Source organism: Ascaphus truei, chromosome 8 (genome assembly GCF_040206685.1).
Source record: "Ascaphus truei isolate aAscTru1 chromosome 8, aAscTru1.hap1, whole genome shotgun sequence".
In the NCBI taxonomy this organism is placed as follows: Eukaryota; Metazoa; Chordata; class Amphibia; order Anura; family Ascaphidae; genus Ascaphus; species Ascaphus truei.
Window position 1 is genome coordinate 75808883 of NC_134490.1, and position 8461 is coordinate 75817343.

The following is an 8461-nucleotide window of genomic DNA, read 5'->3' on the forward strand; positions in this document are numbered from 1 at the left end:
ATTTCAAAGTTTTACTAAGAACTTGCTTATTTTAAATATCAAGACAAAAGGTCCAGAAAGTGAATTTCTCTGGCATGATTGTGACGGTAGGGGTAGCTGGTCTCACATAATAAATGGTGAAGCCTGGCTAGCTACCCCTAAAACCATGTGTATTTGGCCGCCTATGTGCGCTCACCTGGTGTGTACAATTTGTGTGTTATGACCCCTTACAGAAAAGAGCCTCATCACTGTGTGATATGGAAGGGGGATAATTATGTATATATTTGGGGGGAGGGGGGGGAAAGGGACCGGGAGATTTATATATATAACAAGCACTTTATTCCCAGTAAAACTGTATTTTCCCCCAGCTAGCAGGCTATTATTGTGGGTTATGTGTGTTAATTTCTATGGAGGCAGTCTCAGTGATTCGATTAGCTGAGTTGCTTGCATAGAAATGCAGGTTTGAGACAGGCTGGGAGCGGCGAGGTGTCACGACATTTGCTGAGCGGGGAAGGGCGGACAATCAGGTCCAGGGATGGGCTCTCAGCAGGGAGAGCCTTTGTTCCCCGCAGAAACTGTGGCGCCTACCCAGCGGGAAGTATGGGGCTGGCCAGGGGAAGATGTTGTCAAGACGGAGCTCGTATGCACGATTTCCATTGGCCAGTTCAGATGTCCCGCTCGCCAGCAGCCTCGTCAGCACGGAGCGGTCTTGAGCACCTAAGCATGCCCCCTCCTTTGACTGGTGCAGCCAGGTGAGCCCCCAGCTGGGGATTGGCTGCACCATCTCAATCCGTGCTCTGACTGGTTGACTGCTCCTTCTCCATAGAAAATATAGCCACCGAGGGCTATGTAAGGAATGCTGCCGATCAGAGTACCATGGACAGGACAGGGAGTTTGACGTTGATGCATGTGGCAGGATTTTCAAAGTTACTATTGAGAGAATAGCACTTTGAGATACCAGGACGGGAAGCGGCCAGGGTGAGCCTACCTGAAGCAGGCCCCTGCACTTAGTCGAGGCTAGTGTCTTCCCTCCAGGGCCCCAGTTGGTGAGTGTATACCGTATATTGTGTATTTTGGGTGCCTGCTGGCTTGCCAGAATAAACCCCGTCTGGTGTTAGTGATCCCGGTATTAAAAGTGCTGGTCTCCCGTAACAATGATTTCCCGCGCTCAAAACTATATTCCTATTAGATGGCCACGTATAGTAGCCATCTAATAATCACACGTTGCCATATCTCCTACCAACAGTGCCAGACCTAGACAGTACAGCGCCCTGGGCAGGCTAAACATGTATCGCCCCTCGTGATGCAGCATCGTGACGTCATATGGCAAAGCGCTGCCATGACAACGACACCACATGACGTCCCGTTGCCAAGTAAACAAGTTGCCAATTGGCTGTTGAGACACTGAAAGTGTCGACGGAAAATAAGGAAGTACAACATTCTTGACTTTGACGTGCGCTCTGACCCCGGCGCTTTCTTTAAATGTTTGAGTCTTGTGCAGCCTCTTCAATGTCAAGGAACACTTAAAGATGGCGCATCAGAGTGGCAGAAGCGGGACTTGGAGTGGCAGCAGCAAAGGACATTGACGAGGGCGCTTGGCCATGTGAAACATTGATGGAGAATCAGTGCGGGACAGGTCCTGCGTGCCCTGTTCCGCACCACCACTCCGTCAAAGTCCTGTATGGCCAAGCACCCTCAATGTTGCTTGCTGCTGCTGCTCTGAGTCCCGCGCACGCCCGCCACTCCAACGCACCATCTTTAAATGTCCTTCGACATGTACCTGGCTGCACAGGGCTCGGGCATTTAAAGATGGCGCAGTGGTCCAAGCGTGTAGTGCCCCTTTTCGGTTGGTGCCGCGGGCAAGTACCCCGAGAGCCCGGCCCTTAATCCGACACTGCCTACCAAGTATCTCCACGAGGCTGCTGAGTATCAGTATTACAAGAGACTGGGTGAAGCGGTGTATGTAAGTTTCCTTTTGGGACTCACTGTTAGAAATTGAACATTTGTCAGACAGGTACTTTGAAATTGGGACAGTGGTGTGCCGGTATTTGCAAAACTATATGTGAGTTTTTAATATATGGCTATTTTATTAATAAATTAGATTATACCATACTTATTTTATACTATACACACCCTCATTATGCTCCTTTTTATGCCTTGAAAGTAGACATCATACTTAGACTTTTTGCTGACATTTTCTAACATACCATGTTTTTTTATATGCTAATCTTCCATTAGAATATCACTGCACATAAATCTGTGATGCAATTAATGCCTAAAATAGTATGGAGATGAGTGAAATTCAAATATGTTTGGAGTAACTAGGCATGCTGCTATTTCATTAGCATCAAAAGCAATATGAGAAATATATACGGTATATATGTTTTTTTTTACATGTAATGACAAGAACATATCACTTTTTAAGAGCATTCTCAACTTCTCATAATATAAACGTTTCATGTGCTTTGAGTTTTTAGCTACCCAATCATAATCAATGGCAACTAGTGTCATACTGCTATGAATTCATATACTTTTGTTGAAGACATAAAATATTCACTGAATAAAAATCTGTCAGTTAACGTCACATTTTTCTGTACTTGGGAAATATATTCCAAAAATGTTCCCCTAATTTCACCTGCAATGGCGTTCAGAGGAATGAGTTCAGGGTGAAGCAAGTGTTTGTGTGAAAATTGAGGAATAAGTATACTCTAGTAGGAAAATAACATGCTAGTCTACAAAAAAGGAGAGAATACAGTTGCATGCTTTGACAGGATTGTCAGCCAGAGAAGCAGAGAGGTTAGAATTTAGAATAAAAGCTGGAGAAGCAGAGAGGTTAGATAGAGTTTAGAATACAAGGTGGACTGCAGAGCTGAGAAGCCCATGAATTTCTGGTCTCAAAAGGGGTATGGGAGGCATAGCAGGAGAAAGACTGAAAAGGTGTAGTATGGTGTTTTGTGCAGATAGACAACCACGTCTAATAAAGACCGGTTCACAATAATCGCCCTCTTTTTGTTGATGCTCGAGGCAGTCCATTACTGAAGATAAGTGGTGGTTATTGAGAAAGAAGGCAAGGCTCAGGAAGCATAGCTATAATCAATATGACAATGGAGGAAGTGGAGGAATGAGAGTTGTGGATTAGGTAGAGGCAGGATTAAAAATCTAAAATGGAAGGATAGGATACAGAGGTAGGTAACTAGCAGATTATAGCCCGCTGCAGAGATAGGGGAGAGCTTTATAAGCGGAGAATGAGAGGTCAGATGGAATAGGGAGGACATGATATAGGCATTGAAAGGGGAGGAGAGTATCATACATGCACATTGAGGCAAGGGGTATGGAGCAAAAAAAAAAAGCCACTATAGAAAACTGCAACTTCCAGTGTTGAGTCAGACTGAGAACCCCAATTGGCTGTTAAAGCAAAGAGGTGAAGGCAATGAAAGAAGATCGAGCACAGCTTGTTGGAAATGGAGTAAGGATTGCACAGAGTACAAGGAAGGGGAGGGAAGGAGACATGGACAAGATATTAAATTAGAGGAGTTGGAACCTTAAGGAGGGATGAGGTAAATGGAGGCATGGGAGAGGGTGGGAGCAGGTACTGACTGTTCAAAGGCTGAGATCAGACTGGGAGAAAGTGGGGGGATTTATAAGAGTCTGTTTAGGGCTTGGAAGTTGGTGTTGGTAATAAGTCTAAGCAACTGTATTGTGTGAGCACAGAGAAAGAAAAGGGAATGAGAAAGGGTGAGACATGAATATACTGTAATTCATGCAATTAAGGTGGCAATCAGGGAGGCGGGAGGAAAAGGAGAGCTAAAAGAGCAGGGAAGCACTGCAAAAATGAATAATAACAGTGTGGGCATGTTGTAGTTAGAGCGCCAGGAAGTAGAGTTAGAACAGTAAAGGTTGACACAGTCAAGGTGAGAAAATACACAGATGGATGCACGTGGTGTCACTTTGAGCTTGCAGAGGACAACTGGTGAAATGTCATATCTGTGTTCAATAAAAAAAAACAAATCATTAGAGCAAAGACACTACAGTAAGTAACCAAGCAAACAATGGCATAACATCCGTGCATTAACTACATCAAATGAGGGGCAATGAGGACACTAACATGCTGTAGTCCATCATTTTTATCGCAATGAGAAATGTCTAGCAGAATAACTAAAACAATCATATTGTCTATATCAGGGGCGGCCAAAGTCAAGAGCCAACAACCGGCCACGTTATAAGGATGTCCTGCTTCAGCACAGGTGACTCAATCACTACCTGTGCTGAAGCAGGGATATCCTTAAAACCTGGCCTGTTGGTGACTGAGTTTGGCCACCCCTTTTCTATATCATCATGTTAGACCTGTGTATGCCCATAGGACCTTTTATATGTTGCAATCTTCTCTAAATAATATATCAGCTAGTAATCGTATTTCAATATGTGAAATAAATGTATTGCTAGAAGCTACATTTAAATCAACTACAATTCAAGGTTAAAGCCTTTAATACTGTTAGCAACCATATATACCAACTATTAAACAGCCACAGCTGTTTTATATAATTAAGGAAAAAAAGCAGACCCCCCATGCAATATTATAATGTATCAAATATAGAATATTCTAAGTGCATGTTAAAAAAATTACCATGAATTTAATTAATTGCCTCAAAGTACAAAATATGACTTGTTTTAATGTTTCTAGTACAATAAACATAAACACAAACATGTTTATAGGAGAATGTGTCAACTCCACTTCATGGTAAACAATAAGGCATGCTGGGAGGTTAATGAAAGACGCTTGTTTTATTCCAGTAAAACTAGAAAGGAGGTTATTCATTAAACTATGCTAGTGCCAATCAGGGCATGATCACACAGAAACCCGTGATGAAGTAAAGGGGTGTGTCCGTGCGATAGTGCCCCGATCGGTACTATCGTAGTTTAAACTTCCCATGTGTCAAACGGGTCAGTTTGCTTCTTTCTTGTGGGCAGAATTATCACACAGTATGATACTAATGCTTATGCATAGTAAGAAAAGATGTACATGATCAGAATGCTGAGATATCTCAGAGGGCTACACAAGAACTGTGGGCTGCTCTTTGTCAATCACATAGAAATCCATTCAGACACTTGTGAGCCTCACTTTCTCCACTCTGCTAGAATGGGTTCCATTTCTTATAATCATTTTATTGAGATCGATTATATCTAAAGATCTACTGAATAAATTGCAGAAAAGTCTAATTAGCTCCACAATGTAAAGTTAAATAAGGACCGTAGGAATTTTCTAAAGTCATAGATGACTGTACAATTACTTTATCACTGAATGCTTTGTTTTGCACGTCTATCAAGACACAGAAAGCTTACTGTAGTTTACAGTGACATACAGCCTCCCGAAAAAAAAAAATAGAAACAATTGTAATATAGTGTATATCAGTTATGTAAAGGAAACTAAATCTTCAGTATAGTCTCATGTACCGTAACTATAACATGATGTATCTTTAATTCATATGCTTATTCACATTTTCAACGTCATTATTAGTTCCTATGAAAATGCTTTACACAATCCTAAAATATATTCAGAACAAAAACTTAAATATAATAAAGCAATCCCAATAACTTGCCATGAATACAACCATGGGAAACAATTTTTGTTACCAAAATACTCTCCCTCTGAAAGATGCAATTTGGTCCCTACCATGATGCATACCATCCAGCGGTACCTATTTTGCAGGTACACTATGTTTTTGGGTCCGGTAAGATTAGCTATACAGTACCTAGAGTATAGAACAGAAGGTGTTTTGTGTGTGGTATGCTGCATAGGGTTAGTGACTTCCATAGGAATTGCTTTAAAGTACCTCCATCCAGCACAAGAAGAGGAACTACAAAAGGTACTTATTTGTATACTTTAAATGTTGGAGGGTCTGATGATGATGATGATGATGATACCCACCCTCCTGCAGTGCACCAAAGTGAATACATTCCGGAATAAAGTTGATAAAAAACACTGTATTCCCATGCAGTAAAATGCACACCTCTAACAGTCTCAGTTACAAATCACATTAGTTCACATAGGTGATGATGGGATCAAAAATTGGGTTGCACTGCTTAACATCTTTGATATACAGTATAACAACATGATATTGCTTAATGATAAGAGAATGGAATAGTACAGATCACCTCCCAACCTAAAAAAAAGACTCAGCTGTCTACAAGAACCAGGTCATATGGGAGGCAGCAGGACCACTCACAGACAGCTGCCCATCACCACATCTTTCTTACGCTAGAGTAACCCAAGCAACTATCACCCCAGGGACATTTGTCAGCCTGCTTTTTACAGCTTCACACTAAATACATCATGTCTGGCTTTTTATATCATGTTAAACAAATGGAAAAATATATATTACCCCAAAAAATAAACACATGTGAGTTTATAGATACGTATATTCATAACATAGCTATAACAAAAAAAATCACTTGCTGCGTATTTATTCCTACACAGCGGAAGGCTTTCAGTATGTCATGAACATTTTCTGAAAGATAATGACAAATACAAGGTGGGGAGATATAACGAGTCACACCCCCCCTCCCCCACCCCCCCTGCCGCATTAAGTAAGCGGGCTGTACTTCTGGGTGGATAGGAATACTGTACCTCCGGCAGAGCCATGGAGAGGGAGCGGGGCTCTGCTGCAGGAAAGTGCCCTCTGCTTCCAAGCAGGCGATGCAATCTGGCAGCAGCGGATCAGGTGCAGCGCAAAGGCTGCGAGCTCAGTCACTCTCACCCACCGCGTTAATGCTGGAGAAGCCTGTGGCACACTCTGCTCCTGATCACCACTGCATCAACAGCAGCCGTATCATCATTAATTAATCAGTCCCAGTGACCAAAGTAGGCGAATACAGAGAGGGGGGAGAGGAGAGACCTGGGGACCACAAAAGAAGCCAGTTCAGCCGAGGCTCCCCTTTGTCCTGAGTTCATTATTATGGGCATCTCCTCTGCTTCTTCCAAAGCGCACAGAAAAGCCAGAGCGGAGCACAAGTGCCAGTAATCAGCAGCGCAGCAGCACCCAGGTGCTATATGTTTGTTGCAGGGCAATTGGAAGTGTTAACCAGTTTGTCTGGAGTTGAGATGTATTGCAATGTGCGATTGGAGAAGGGAGGCTCTTCTGATTGGGCCACGCGCATTGTCTCCTTATTGGCCATGTTCTATTTTCCCGCCCTGTTTGCCTGTTTGTTCTGTGTGTTGTAGGTCCAGAGAAGCACACATATCATTAGAAAACTGCAGGGAAACAACGGCCAGACGTGTATTGTAGTCTTTTACCTACAGTATGTTATAAGCAGATTTTATATGATTGAATATCAGATGCTTATGTATATATTATATATATATATATATATATATATATATACACACACCTGTGTGTGTGTGTGTGTGTGTGTGTGTGTGTGTGTGTGTGTGTGTGTGTGTGTGTGTGTGTGTGTGTGTGTGTGTGTGTATGAAAAAACAAGAAAAAAACAGGCGCACTCCTAGTGTAATAAAGTACAAAAAATATTTTATAGGACTAAAACATATAAAAAGCGCACTCACAAACAGAGCATAAAATCAAGCATTTATGAGATATACTCAATCGCCATAGACTGCAGGGTTCCACGCCAGCCGTTCCTTACACACACTAAGTTATGGTGGGTGAAAAAGGCAACAAGAAACCTCCACCGTATAGCATATACTGTAGCAAATAAAAAGCTCACCTGTGAGCACATTCGCATGTCTTAGACAGGTCTGCAACCCTGCCTTTCACCATTATCACCAAAAATACAGTGCTTCCGCTGCAGCAAGGGATTCTGGGAAATGACAAGCAAATACGCACACGTTTCACCTTTTGTCTGAAATCCATTTTTACATGGAACCCATATAAGCTAATGCTCACTTTTAACACAACTTTTAAGCACAGCATGGGAGTCAGATGCAAAGCCAGAGAAACCACTCACACTGTATATATACACACTTTTCTGAAGCCAGGGTCACGTTTGGTGTGAATGGCTCCCGATAGCATTAACACAGTTCCCTTTTAAATCACTCCAAGCCCTGTAATATTTCCTCCACTTTATTGGGAAAAGGCAGCAGGATACAGATACTTGTGGATGGTGTGTAGTGGTGATTATTAGTTAGAAACCGGTAAAAAGAGATGGCCTCACCAAGGGGAATAAACAGAGAAGGGGTTCTTTACTCACTGTCTCCAGGGTGGAAAAGGAAGTGAGGTGCAGTGTGGGTAAAGGAATAGTCTAGGGGCAGACTATGTCTGAACAAACAGGAGGGGGGGCAGACTAGCCCATTCTGGTGAGGATCTCAGAAACTGCAGTAGCAGCTCACTGATTCCATGCTCGGAGGCAAGGAATGCAACATTGTTGCAAGTTACACAGGCACAGTATATGTCTGCAAACTCCATGCAGCTGGGAATAAGATCTGACAGGCTGAAGCTGCAAAGGAGAGAGGGGTGAGTCAGAAATGTGG

At 42.7% G+C, this 8461-nt stretch overlaps 1 protein-coding gene across 2 annotated transcripts in view; it reads right to left on the minus strand.

Moving 5' to 3' along the window:
• Positions 1 to 7075, minus strand: part of LOC142502007 (heparan sulfate glucosamine 3-O-sulfotransferase 1-like) — a 134427-nt gene extending 127352 nt beyond the window's left edge. For both annotated transcript variants that reach the window (XM_075612714.1, XM_075612715.1), the window contains exon 1: positions 6605 to 7075. The gene's annotated coding sequence lies outside the window, so the exon portion shown is untranslated. The remainder of the gene's footprint in view (positions 1 to 6604) is intronic.
• Between the last annotated feature and the right edge of the window lie 1386 nt (positions 7076 to 8461).